The sequence below is a fragment of the Pleurodeles waltl genome, chromosome 4_1 (genome assembly GCF_031143425.1).
Source record: "Pleurodeles waltl isolate 20211129_DDA chromosome 4_1, aPleWal1.hap1.20221129, whole genome shotgun sequence".
Classification (NCBI taxonomy): domain Eukaryota; kingdom Metazoa; phylum Chordata; class Amphibia; order Caudata; family Salamandridae; genus Pleurodeles; species Pleurodeles waltl.
The window spans coordinates 1,021,120,428-1,021,135,203 of NC_090442.1; positions in this window are offsets into that span (position 1 = coordinate 1,021,120,428).

A 14,776-nucleotide genomic window follows, 5' to 3' on the forward strand; every position below is an offset into this window, starting at 1 on the left:
AGAACCCAGACAGTCCGTCTCCCCCATTCCGATCGGAGGCCACCAAAATCACCTGCGCTGTACCCCAGGGTTCGTCCCTCAGCCCGACCCTCTTCAATGTCTACATGGCCCTGCTTGCTAACATCACCCGATCCCACAACCTCAACATCATCTCATACGCCGACGACACCCAGCTGATCCTATCCCTCACCAAGGACTCCGCCAAGGCCAACCTCCACGAAGGAATGAAGGCCATCACCGAATGGATGCCTCAAACTCAATTCCGACAAGACAGAATCCTCATCTTCGGTTCCACCCCCTCTGCATAGGATGACTCCTTGTGCCCTGCCACTCTCGGAGCCGCTCCGACTCCCACCGACAACGCACGCAACCCAGGATTCATTTTGGACTCCCCATTATCCATGACCCAACAAGTCAACGCCATCTCCTCCTCCTGCTTCAACACCCTCCACGTGCTCCGAAATATCTACAAATGGATACCCACCGAAACCAGAAGAACAGCCACCCAAGCCCTCGTAAGCAGCCAACTGGACTACGGCAATGCCCTCTACGCAGGAACCACAGCCAAACTCCAGAAGAGGCTGCACTGCATCCAGAACACCTCTGCATGCCTCATCTTGGACATCTCCTGCCACTGCCACATCACAGACCACCTGAGAAACCTGCACTGGCTCCCAGTCAACAAAAGAATCACCTTCAAACATCTCATCCACGCTCACAAAGCACTGCACAACACCGGACCAGAATACCTCAACAGACGGCTCTCCTTCTACACCCTGACCCGGCATCTTCGCTCCGCCGACCTCGCCCTCACAAGCGTCCCACGCGTCCACAGAACTACAACCAGTGGTAGATCATTCTCGGACCTTGCCACCAAAACGTGGAACACTCTTCCAACCCACCTGTGCCAGACCAAAGACCTCCTTACCTTCAGGAAACTTCTCAAGACCTGGCTGTTTGAGCAGTAGGAACACTCCCCCTTTCTCCCCCACCCCCCAACTCAGGGCCTCGAGACCCTCAAGGGTGAGTAGTGCACTTTACAAACTCCTGATTGATTGACATGTCACTATGAATGTCTTCCAGGAAAACATTTGTCTGAAGCTGGCTTACCAACCCCTGGATGGTATTCACAATGGCAATCTGCCCCATAGAAGGCAATTGGCCTCCTGATACTCCTCAGGAGGTCAATAGCCTTCTCACTCAGGGCAGCAGGAGTAACAGGGGCTGGCACTGAGGTACCTAGGGCAAAGGAGATGCCCACCCTCTTAGGTGAGTGGGCATGGCCAATTGGGTGGGGAGCAAAGAGGAAGGGTGGTGCTAGTACTGGGGGTGGCGGACAATGATGGTACAGGAACAGGTCCTGATGGGTCCCCCACCACTAGGGAGTGGCCACTGGAGGTAGAATCTAAAGATGACAAGGTTGATCCTGTGTCCTCGGTGGCACTCCCCTCACCTTCCGGGCCACTGGGTCCCTCCGTGTCAGTGGTGTCATGACTGGAGGTACCGTGGCCAGATGCTTCCCCACTTGGTTTCACCCTGTCTCCCTCACTTGCCTGGGATGATGCTCCAAATACAAAGGGGAAAAGGGTCTCCACATGTTCCTGATCACACCTGAACAAAAGCTGTGATTTACAAACAGTACCATGATGTGAAGTAGGCCCCAGAAACAACCTACTTCAAGGTGGCTCCTACATGAATCATACATATGGATGGATGTCATATGAACTGTCAACAGTTGCCCACAGAAAAATCAGGTCTCAGATCTCCAATTGCATGGGTGAAGTTGTGCAATCATAATAACCATTGAACAAGTAGAAGACCATATCACCTTCAATGCTTTGCCTCATGAAGCATACCTGTTACCTGTTGTCATACAATAGCAGGCCAACACCAAGTTCATTCTAACAGATCCCACACAAGGTCATACAGACATCTATTTGTCACATACTCAATAACACAACAATAAGAAATGATGCTCCAAATCCTGCCATGCTGCTGACAGCAGTACAGTATCCTGAAAAAGGTGACATGGAAATACTCACGTCACACTGGAAACATGTCAACAATGCACACTTGACCATGTGTAAATTGTCCTAATTGAGTCATGGAGGTAGTACTAATGTTGCTCAGATATACTACATATTTGGCAAGGAAATGTACACTGTAGTCAAAATGTGCACATTGACAGGGAGATATGTTGCTAAAATACATAACACAATGAAACAGCTATCCCCCAGAGAATCACCACTACTATATGGCACCCCTTACAATGACAAACTTTGATTGCATCAGTAGAAGTCATTAGTTCTTTGTATATTGGAGAGGCCCAGGGATTTACAAGAACTTGTAGAAGGCCCTGGACATGTTGCCCAATGGGAAGCTACATCACTGTCTCCATTTAGGTCCTGCAAACCCAGATGTCCGTGGATGAATGGTTCTACCCAATCACATGTAATTCCAACAAAACTGCAAGTCACTCCAAGATGTGTACCAACAGTCAGGCAACACATCTTTCCCATTTAACATGTGCAGTGCACTTTGCCACTTGATGCCACATCAATGGCATGGAAATGGACATTGTGTGTAAAAACTCTAGTCCTACATGTCATATTGCTCATTGCTACTGAAGATGTACATGCCAAATGACATGCAATGAAGGTGAGACTGTGTGTGAGCCAACAATCAATGGTGACACACTCCTGTCTGTGGCACCACATAAAATGTAGCCCCATTGCAAATGTCCAATTCCAAAGACAGGTTGGCATGCAAATATATGTGAGGGAATACAGAAATATTCCTGTGAACACAGGTAGACGAAGCATGAAACAGCAGTGTACACATTTTGTTAGAAGAGAGTGGGACATATGCTAACATGTCAGCACAAGGAATTTTAGCAACAGTGAAACAGGGACATAAATCATGTCAATGGACATTGGACATTCACCACTGACCAAGGGAAAGTTTTGATCTGTAGCTGTACCCAAAGAACAATGTATGCTCTGTCACATGTGTGATGCCACCTTCACATGTCAGACAGTAGTGAGGCACCAGCACCCATCACACAACGAAAACAAATGGCCTCTTGGGAGCAGATGCCAATTTACTCATTTAACCAGACACATGGCTGAGGACAGTGATCCATCACTTCTTTTTTTTTGGACTGTAACACTGAGGAGTAGTTGTCTGTTGCACAGAATTTAGACCCACTACAACAACAAACCTTCCTTGATTGATCACTGTACTAAGCAATGTGTTGTCCTCTGAGAGCAATTGTTTTGTGGATTGTACTCAGTTGTGATGTAGGTCCCTGGGCTACGAGGCAAGGCACATCAATATGCATCAAATTGCATATCTACACAAACAGTTACTCATCTTGTGTGTCACACATGGTCCATCCCCAGTCATCAGGGGGAGATGTCAGAACCTAATACATTAACTTGGCTGTGTGACAGGCAGTAAAATGTCCTGTACTCATTGTGGCTGCTGTGCTCCCTGCAAATGCCCATTAAGGTCCGGGTATGCTACTGCCAGAATCCAGGCCTCTAGGGGGGTCATGCTTCGAGGTGTGCCCACCCACGTTGGGAGGACAGCCCTATCTGAATCTCTGAGATCTTCTGGCCCAGCACCTCAGGTCCTTCCACCTCTTACAACAGTGGGCACTTTGCCGGCTATGGAACCCCAGGGTCTGCACCTCCTGAGTGATGGCTCTCCAAATCTCCTTCTTTTGATGGGTGTTTACCTATATGGATGCAAGAGACAAATCAAGCAATTACAAACAAGTTTTTGCTCAAATGGTTGTGTCACACATGTCAGAAACACCAAGCATAAAATGGGCAATTTGTCAACACACCACAAGTGTGAAGCACATGCCAATAAGTACACGGACATGACTACACACTTTTGGATTCATCTGCAGACTAACCTACTACCCTGCTCAAGTCCTACAATGACTAAGCAAGCCTATTGACATCAGGTATTCGATGCTCCAGCAACATGCACAGTAATGTGAGCCACAGAAAAACACCACACAGCAATGTGGTTTCTGAAGGGTAAACTCGTTAGGCCTGACTGGACAAACACATTTACACTCTGCAACACTGACTCAATGCATACAGTTCCTACAGGCAACTATCATAGTACAGACTTCACCCTTACACTTGAGTGACAATGAAAGGGCTGGCATGGTGGACACGGAAAGTATCTTCCCTGTGCATGTGTGGACATGTGGCCTATCAAATGCAGAATCATGTCACTTCAGAGTAGGTTTCAGTGGTATGTACCTGTAGCACAAAACACTTCTTTAAACATATGTTTCTGACCTACAAAGAGAACAACTCAGCGAGTTGAGCGTCACAGGATGGAGTGCTGGGGACCTGGGCCAGGCTGTGCATGAAGGAATTCTGCAAATAGTGCACAGAGGCCTCAGGAGGTGAAGAAGACGCAGTACACAGGGGTACCGTCGATCTCCGGGAAGGCAAGGTCTTACCTCCTCCAAATTGTATCAGCAGGACCTCAGGACAGCCTATGTCGATTGTGTCCACCCTGTGTGTCCTTAGGAGCACACTCGTCGCTGTGAGTGGGCTCCATGGGCATTAGTCGTCCTCTTGGAAGGTGCCTGCATGAGCAGGGGAGTGACTCCGTCACCCCACGGGAGATTTCTTTGGTCCTTCTCGTGCAAGATAAAGACAGGGAGTCCCCAGAGCATGCACACCATGGAAACAGTTGCAGTTGCTGGCTGGAGCTGAAGTTACAGAAGAAAAGTATCCCTTGTGGATACTTTGTTGCTGTGACAGCGGTTCCTGGGGCAGGCTGCGGTTGATCCGAGGTCAGAGGAAGAAGTAGTAGTTGCAGAGGATTCCTGAGGGAAACTTGCAAGCAGAATCTGAAGCGAACCCACAGGAGAGACACTAAACAGCCCTGAGAGGGGGAAAGGCTACCTTATCAAGTAAGGACCTATCAGGAGGGGTTTCTGACATCACCTGCTGACACTCCAGAGAGCCCTCCAGAGTGCCCTCACACCTTGTAAAGCAAAATGGCTGAAGTCTGGGACACACTGGAGGAGCTCTGGGCACCACCACTGGGGTGGTGATGGACAGGGGAGTGGTCACTCCCCTTTCCTTTGTCCAGTTTCGTGCCAGAGCAGGGGACAAGGGGTCCCTGAACTGGTGTAGACTGGTCTATGCAAGGAGGGCACCATCTGTACCCTTCAAAGCATTTCCAGAGGCTTGGGGAGGCTACCCCTCCCCTTGCCTGTAACATCTATTTCCAAAGGGAGAGGGTGTAACACTCTGCTCTCAGAGGAAATGCTTTGTTCTGCCTTCCTGGGACTGAGCTGCTCAGACCCCGGGAGGGCAGAACCCTGCCTGTGAGGTGGCAGCAGCTGTAGCTGTAGTGCAAGCCTCAGATAGCTGGTTTGGCAGTACTGGGGGTCCATGCTGGAGACCCCAGGATGCATGGAATTGGCTCCCCAATACCATATTTGGAATGGGGGGACAATTCCTTGATCTTAGACATGTTACATGGCCTCATTCAGAATTACCATTGTGAAGCTACATATAGGTATTGACCTATATGTAGTGCACGTGTGTAATTGCGTCCCCGCACTCACAAAGTCCCAGGAAATGGCCCTGAACTATGTGGGGCACCTTTGCTAGTGCAAGGGTGCCCTCACACTTAGTAACTTTGCACTTAACCTTCAGCAAGTGAAGGATAGACATATAGGTGACTTATAAGTTACTTAAGTGCAGTGAAAATGGCTGTGAAATAGTGTGTGCACTATTTCACGCAGGCTGCAATGGCAGGCCTGTGCACAGGTTTGTCTGAGCTCCCTATGGGTGGCAAAAGAAATGCTGTAGCCCATATGGATCTCCAGGAACCCCAATGCCCTGGGTACCTAGGTACCATATACTAGAGATTTATAAGGGGGGTCCAGTGTGCCAATTGAAATTGGTAAATGAAGTCACTAGCCTACAGTGACAAAGTTAAAAGCAGAGAGAGCATAAGCACTGAGGTTCTGATTAGCAGAGCCTCAGTGACACAGTCAAGCACTATACAGACACACACATTAGGCCATAAACTATGAGCACTGGGGTCCTGACCAGCAGGATCCCAGTGAGACAGGCAAAAACATACTGACATACAGGTAAAAATGGGGGTAACACGCCAATGAAGATGGTACTTTCCTACAGCAGTATTTCATTATCAGAACATGTAAAATACCCCAGTATATGTCCTACCTTTTAAATACACTGCACCCTGCCCCTGGGGCTGCCTTGGGCCTACTTTAGGGGTACCTTGCATGTAGTAAAAGTGAAGGTTTGGGCCTGGCAAGTGGGTGCACTTGCCAGGTTGAAAAGGCAGTTTAAAACTGCACACACAGACACTGCAAAAGCAGATCTGAAACATGTTTACAGGGTTACTCATGTGGATGGCACAATCAGTGCTGCAGGCCGAATAGTAGCATTTGATTTACAGGTCCTGGTCACGCATGTTGCACTATATTAGGGACTTACGGGTAAAACAACTATGCCAATCATGGATAAATCAATCATCAGGTCAATTTAGACAGAGAGCACTTGCGCTTTAGCACTGGTCAGCAGTGGTAAAGTGCTCAGAGTCCAAAAGCCGGCAAAAACTGAATGTAGCATATAGTCGTAAACATATATTTATTTGAGTTAATTAATTTGTGCTCATATCATATCCTTTCAGAATATGTAATATTAATTTCAATATGTATTGTTAATTTTAAAGCAAATCAACATTGATTCAAGGCAAGTCATATTTAAGCAGTGAGCATTTTAATTTACACGTGGCTTGTGTTCATTTCAATATGTGCTTTATTCATTTCAAAGCATGCTATATTTATCTCATATAGTTTCATATCCATTTCAATAAGTGTCATATTAATTTTAATGAATGTCATATTAATTTTGATATGGGTCATATCAACTTCATCATATATCATATTCATTGAAAATGGTTCATATAAATCTTAACATGTGTCATATTGCTTTAAATGAATGGCATATTTGGGTCAGTGAGATGTCATATTCACATTAACACCTGACATTATAATTTTAATATGGGTCATATCCATTTCAACATAGGTCAAATTCATTTCAATATATGCAATATTCATGTCACTGTGTATCATATCGATTTCAAAGCATAACATTCATTTTGACAAGTTTCATTTTAATGCCAGCATGGGTCATATTCAGTTTAAGGCATGTTGAATTAATTTCAAAAGAGCTCATATTCATTTCATGTCATATTCATCTTAGCATGTGTCATATTCCTTTAAGTAGATGTCTCAATCATATTAAGGCATGATATTGATTTTAACATGACTCATGCCAATTGCAACACATATTATAATCATGTCAATGTGTATCATATTACTTTCAATGCAAACCATATTTATTTTTTTATAAATGTAATGTTCATTGCAAACTATATTCCTTTCAGAATAATGCATTTTCATTTCAGTACCTTATATTCATTTCAAGCTGTCATATTCATTCCAATGTGTGTCATATTCCTCTTGGCATATGTTAGTCATTTCAAGAAATGTCTCATTCTTTTTTACAAATATTGTATGTGTTTCAGTGATTGCGTTATTATTTACAGTGAGGGCCATATTTATTTCAGTATGATTTATACATATTTCAGTATATCTCTTATTCGATTCTGAGTGTGAGTTATTCATAATAATCACTAAGCAGCATATTCACTTTGCCTGGTTTCATATTTGTTTTGGTTCAAGTCAGATTCACTCTGCCAGGTATCATAGTTATTTTGACACATAGTACATTCATTCTGGTGTATGTCATATTCATTTTGCAACACGCTATTGTAGGAGGCTGGCCTGGCTTGTAGTGGGTACCAAGGGGTACTTACACTCTGTACCAGGTCCAGTTATCCCTTATTAGTGTAGAAGAGGTGTTTCTAGCAGCTTAGGCTGATAGAAGGTAGCTATAGCAGAGCAGCTTAGGCTGAACTAGGAGACATGCAAAGCTCCTACTATACCACTGGTGTCATATGCACAATATCATAAGAAAACACAATACACAGATATACTAAAAATAAAGGTACTTTATTTTTTTGACAATATGCCAAAAGTATCTCAGTGAGTACCCTCAGTATGAGGATGCCAAATATACACAAGATATATGTACACAATACCAAAAATATGCAGTAATAGCAGAAGGAAGTAATGCAAGCAATGTAAAGTTACAGTAGATTGCAATAGGAGCACATAGGTATAGGGGCAACACAAACCATATACTCCAAAAGTGGAATGCGAACCACGAATGGACCCCAAACCTATGTGAGCTTGTAGAGGGTCGCTGGGACTGTAAGAAAACAGCGAGGGTTAGAAAAATAGCCCACCCCAAGACCCTGAAAAGTAGGTGTAAAGTGCACCTATATTCCCCAGAGAGCACAGAAGTCGTGATAGGGGAATTCTGCAAGGAAGACCAACACCAGCAATGCAACAACAGTGGATTTCTGGACCTGAGTACATGTGGAACAAGGGGACCAAGTCCAAGAGTCGCGACAATGTCGAGAGTGGGCAGATGCCCAGGAAATGCCAGCTGAGGGTGCAAAGAAGCTGCCACCGGATGGTAGAAGCTGTGGATTCTGCAAGAACGAAGAGGGCTAGAAACTTCCCCTTTGGAGGATGGATGTCCCACGTCGTGAAGAAGCTTGCAGAGGTTTTCCCATGCAGAAAGACCGCAAACAAGCCTTGCTAGCTGCAAGGGTTGCGGTTAGGGTTTTTGGGTGCTGCTGTGGCCCTGGAGGGACCAGGATGTCGCCACTTGGATGAGGAGACAGAGGGGGCGCCCAACAAGTCAGGGAGCCCTCACAGAAGCAGGCATCACCTGCAGAAGTACCGGAACAGGCACTTGGAAGAGGAGTGAACCGGAGTCCACCCGAAGACACAAAAGGGAGTCCCACGACGCCGGAGGACAACTCAGAAGGTTGTGCACTGCAGGTTAGAGTGTCGGGGACCCAGGCTTGGCTGTGCACGAAGGAAATCCTGGAAGAGTGCACAGGAGCCGGAGCAGCTGCAAATCACGCGTTACCCAGCAATGCAGTCTAGCGTGGGGAGGCAAGGACTTACCTCCAACAAACTTGGACTGAAGAGTCACTGGACTGTGGAAGTCACTTGGGCAGAGTTGCTGAGTTCCAGGGACCACGCTCGTTGTGCTGAGAGGGGACCCAGTGGACCGGTGATACAGTCTTTTCGTTGCCTGCGGTTGCAGGGGGAGGATTCCGTCGTCCCACGGGAGATTTCTTCAGAGCTCCTGGTGCAGAGAGGAGGCAGGCTACCCCCAGAGCATGCACCACCAGGAAACAGTCGAGAAGGCAGCAGGAGAAGTGATACAAGGTTGCAGTAGTCGTCTTTGCTACTTTGTTGCGGTTTTGCCGGCGTCCTGAGCAGTCAGAGGTCGATCCTTTGGCAGAAGGTGAAGAGAGAGATGCACAGGAACTCGGATGAGCACTTGCATTCGTTATCTAAAGAATTCCCCAAAGCAGAGACCCTAAATAGCCAGAAAAGGAGGTTTGGCTACCTAGGAAGGAGGATAGGCTAGTAACACAGGTAAGAGCCTATCAGAAAGAGTCTCTGACGTCACCTGCTGGCACTGGCCACTCAGAGCAGTCCAGTGTGCCAGCAACACCTCTGTTTCCAAGATGGCAGAGGTTTGGAGCACACTGGAGAAGCTCTGGGCACCTCCCTTGGGAGGTGCGGGTCAGGGGAGTGGTCACTCCCTTTCCTTTGTCCAGTTTCGCGCCAGAGCAGGGCTGGGGGATCCCTGTACCGGTGTAGACTGGCTTATGCAGAGATGGGCACCATCTGTGTCCATCAAAGCATTTCCAGAGGATGGGGGAGGCTACTCCTCCCCAGCCCTGACACCTTTTTCCAAAGGGAGAGGGTGTAACACCCCCTCTCTGAGGAAGTCCTTTGTTCTGCCTTCCTGGGCCAGGCCTGGCTGGACCCCAGGAGGGCAGAAACCTGTCTGAGGGGTTGGGAGCGGCAGCAGCTGAAGTTGAAACCCCGGGAAAGGCAGTTTGGCAGTACCCGGGTCTGTGCTAGAGACTCGGGGGATCATGGAATTGTCTCCCCAATGCCAGAATGGCTTTGGGGTGACAATTCCATGATCTCAGACATGTTACATGGCCATGTTCGGAGTTACCATTGTGACGCTATACATAGGTAGTGACCTATGTATAGTGCATGCGTGAAATGGTGTCCCGCACTCACAAAGTCTGGGGAATTTGCCCTGAACGATGTGGGGGCACCTTGGCTAGTGCCAGGGTGCCCACACACTAAGGCCCTCATTCTGACCCTGGCGGTCTTTGACCGCCAGGGCGGAGGACCGCGGGAGCACCGCCGACAAGCCGGCGGTGCTCCAATGGGGATTCCGACCGCGGCGGTAAAGCCGCGGTCGGACCGGCACCACTGGCGGGGTCCCGCCAGTGTACCGCGGCCCCATTGAATCCTCCGCGGCGGCGCAGCTTGCTGCACCGCCGCGGGGATTCCGACCCCCCCTACCGCCATCCAGATCCCGGCGGTCGGACCGCCGAGATCCGGATGGCGGTAGGGGGGGTCGCGGGGCCCCTGGGGGCCCCTGCAGTGCCCATGCCACTGGCATGGGCATTGCAGGGGCCCCCGTAAGAGGGCCCCTACATGTATTTCACTGTCTGCTGCGCAGACAGTGAAATACGCGACGGGTGCAACTGCACCCGTCGCACAGCTTCCACTCCGCCGGCTCGATTCCGAGCCGGCTTCATCGTGGAAGCCTCTTTCCCGCTGGGCTGGCTGGCGGTCTGAAGGCGACCGCCAGCCAGCCCAGCGGGAAAGTCAGAATTACCGCCGCGGTCTTTCGACCGCGGAACGGTAACTTGACGGCGGGACTTTGGCGGGCGGCCTCCGCCGCCCGCCAAGGTCAGAATGAGGGCCTAAGTAACTTAGCACCCAACCTTCACCAGGTGAAGGTTAGACATATAGGTGACATATAAGTTACTTAAGTGCAGTGGTAAATGGCTGTGAAATAACGTGGACGCTATTTCACTCAGGCTGCAGTGGCAGGCCTGTGTAAAAATTGTCAGAGCTCCCTATGGGTGGCAAAAGAAATGCTGCAGCCCATAGGGATCTCCTGGAACCCCGATACCCTGGGTACCTCAGTACCATATACAAGGGAATTATAAGGGTGTTCCAGTATGCCAATGTGAATTGGTGAAATTGGTCACTAGCCTGTTAGTGACAATTTGGAAAGCAGAGAGAGCATAACCACTGAGGTTCTGGTTAGCAGAGCCTCAGTGAGACAGTTAGTCATCACACAGGGAACACATACAGTGCACACTTATGAGCACTGGGGCCCTGGCTGGCAGGGTCCCAGTGACACATACACTAAAATAACATATATACAGTGAAATATGGGGGTAACATGCCAGACAAGATGGTACTTTCCTACAGCTATGCATTCCAGCAGGTGTCTTATATAGGGAGCTGTAATTTTGACATGAACGGCTTCCCATACCTAGAGACAAAAGAGAGAACAGACGTGCAGAACCCAGTGGAGAAGACGGGACACTCGTCCGCTCCCATAAAATCAAGAATAAGCACAAACTCATGTCCACAGCAGTTTCAGGTGTGCGAGAGCTCACAAATTACCCTCTAGGTGTAAAACACCAACTCTCCACAGGACGCTTAGCACTCACGCATACGGCGCCCTCTGAAGTATAGCGCTGTGAAGCAGAGCACCATGTAAGGTACCGCGCTCGTGCGCCTGTGCCTTAGCGCCTCTAGGTCCCACCAAGCCCTCTGTGGATGTCTGGAGACCCTCTTTTGTCCCACTCAGAAGTTTACCTGTGATGGCGATGTACAACGGAAAGCAGATAAAGACTATCTGAGAAAACAGATCTTGGCAGAGATAGTGACATAGTCTGCTTATGTCAAGAAAAGGTGGCGCCACTATCCTTAAATGCGGTCTGGTGAGCCCCAGAAAGATCAGAAAATGTTTAGGCACCTTTTAACTTAATGCAACTGGAGTGGATCGCTTAGTCCAGTTTCGCTTTGGATTCTGTCCCCTGTAGTTTGAATGTCACACCTTCGTAAGGTGAGAATACAGGTTACAACATGCATGAGACTTGATTGGAAGTCAGTGTCCGAGAAGTGACAATCTGAGGGTTCTTAGGCTGTGAGAGTATTTTAATAATTAAGCTCTGTCACAATGATGTGTTACATGACTTCTGGGCCTCATCGAAACCACTGCCATATGAGAGGTGTAGACAAAAATGTGAACTGTTTCTATGACCACAGCACCCACCTGCGTCTATCACTCTGCACCCCAAAGTTTTTATGGCGGGCCCCAGTTAGAAGGGAAATCTGGTAGGCAACTCACCGTGAAGAGTGGGGTCTGCTCAGCGGTCCTTCCTCAGTGAAGGTCTGTTAATGCCAGAACTATTCGATCAAGCCTATCTCGGGCCTCGTGTGATATGAGATCTCTGAGGGACGTCCGGTCCGGACCGTGCAGCGCTCTCGGGCCAGGCCTTCTCACGCGGACAGAGCCATCTGCACATCAAGGTAAAGTTCACGAACTAAGACCCTCATCGGGAAAGCGTGGGGTGTGTCTGCTCACAGTGCTCCCGTCCCACCACCTCTTCTGTATTTACCCACCGCACCCCTTCCCCCACTGCACCCCCTCCCCCTGCCTTCACAGGAAGGTGGGGGGGTTTCTAAAAGCCATTGTGTTTCCACTCTCCGACCCCCCCATGAGATGTCCAAGTAACCCCTAAGCTTCTTGGCCAACATCACAGTGTTAGTTTTTCACATGTCACAGACTCTGTTTTTAACTCATCTTCGTCTTTGCACATTACTGCATTGGAATTGCACTCGAATAAAGGCCAAAATTATTTCCAGAGAAAATATCAAACTCTTCCCCAAGTATCCTCCTGTCACCCCCGCCTCCTTTCAACCCCTCTTGTTATAAATGCCCGCCCATTACTGGTGCCCTGCACATCTGGTACCGGAGCTCCTTGGAGCCACTTGTGCAGCACATGCCTATGGGAAGCTGTTTATGTCAAAATTACAGCTTCTTATATAGGACACCTCCTGAAATGCAGAGCTTGCTGCAAAATAAATATGACACACACCAGAATGAATGTACTATGTGCAAAAATAATTAAGATACCTGGCAGAGTGAATCTGAATTGAACCAAAACAAATATGAAACCTAGCAGAGTGAATATGCTTAATATGAATAACATTCACACCAAACTTAATAAGAAATATACTGAAATATATATAAGTCACACTGAAATCATTGTTGGCCCTCACTGTAAACAATAAAGCAATCACTGAAACAAATACAATATTCATTCATTAGAATGGGACATTTCTTGAAATGATTGACATATGCAAGAGCAATATGACATACATTGAAATGAATGTGACAGATTGAAATGAATACATGGTACTGAAATTAATATATTATATTCCGAAAAGAAAATAATGCACATTGAAAATAATATAACATTCACTGAAATGAACATTAAACATGTTGCAATGAATTTGAATTGTGTTGAAATGAATATTACCCAGATGGCGATGAATATAAGACATAAAGAAACAAATAGGAGATGATTGAAAATTAATATGGCTTGTGTTGAAATTAATGTAACCTATTGAATTGAAGTTGACATGCCTTCAAATGAGTATAACCAAAGCTGAAATTCTCATGACATTAGTTAAAATGAATATGACACGCCTTGAAATTAATATGACACATATTCAAATGAAAATGATATATGTTAAAATTGATAAGATGCATCTTAAAATTAATATTACAAGTGTTAGTATGAATATGACATCCATTGAAATAAATGTAACTTTGATCAAAATGAATATTAAGGGGGTCATTCTGACCCTGGCGGTCATTGACCGCCAGGGCCAACGACCACGGAAGCACCGCCAACAGGCTGCCGGTGCTTCCTGGCCAATTCTGACCGCGGCGGTAAAGCCGCGGTCAGAAAAGGGAAACCAGCGGTGGTTTCCCGCCGGTTTTCCCCTGGCCAAAGGAATCCTCCATGGCGGCGCTGCAAGCAGCGCTGCCATGGGGATTCCGACCCCCTTCCCGCCAGCCTGTTCCTGGCGGAGGATGGCGGGAACGGGTGTCGTGGGGCCCCCTAACAGGACCCCATTAAGATTTTCAGTGTCTGCTTGGCAGACACTGAAAATCGCGACGGGTGCAACTGCACCCGTCGCACCCCAGCAAATCCGCCGGCTCCATTCGGAGCCGGCTTCATCTTTGCTGGGGCTTTCCCGCTGGGCCGGCGGGCGATCTTTTGAAGATCGCCCGCCGGCCCAGCGGGAAAGTTAGAATGCTCCCCGCGGTCATTTGACCGCGGGCGGTGTTTGGGCGGTTTCCGCCGCCCGTCAGGGTCGGAATGACCCCCTAAATGTTAAAATGAATATGACAAGTTTAAATTAATATGACTTTCATCAAAATAAATTTGACATGTTTTAAAATGAATACAAGTAGCGTTAAAATGAACTTTACATTGATCACAATGTAACAGGGTCAAGACTGATTTGCATATGGCTGGGTCCAAACTGGAATGGCATGGGCAGCAAAAAAACGTTGGATTTAGGCCCAGAGCTCTGTACTGGGGGTGAATGTTTGACATTGTTTAGCATTCCATCCATCACTTGTTCTCTTTGCATTCCCCAGTACCGCCAAACCAGCTCTTTGAGGCTTGCACTGCAGCT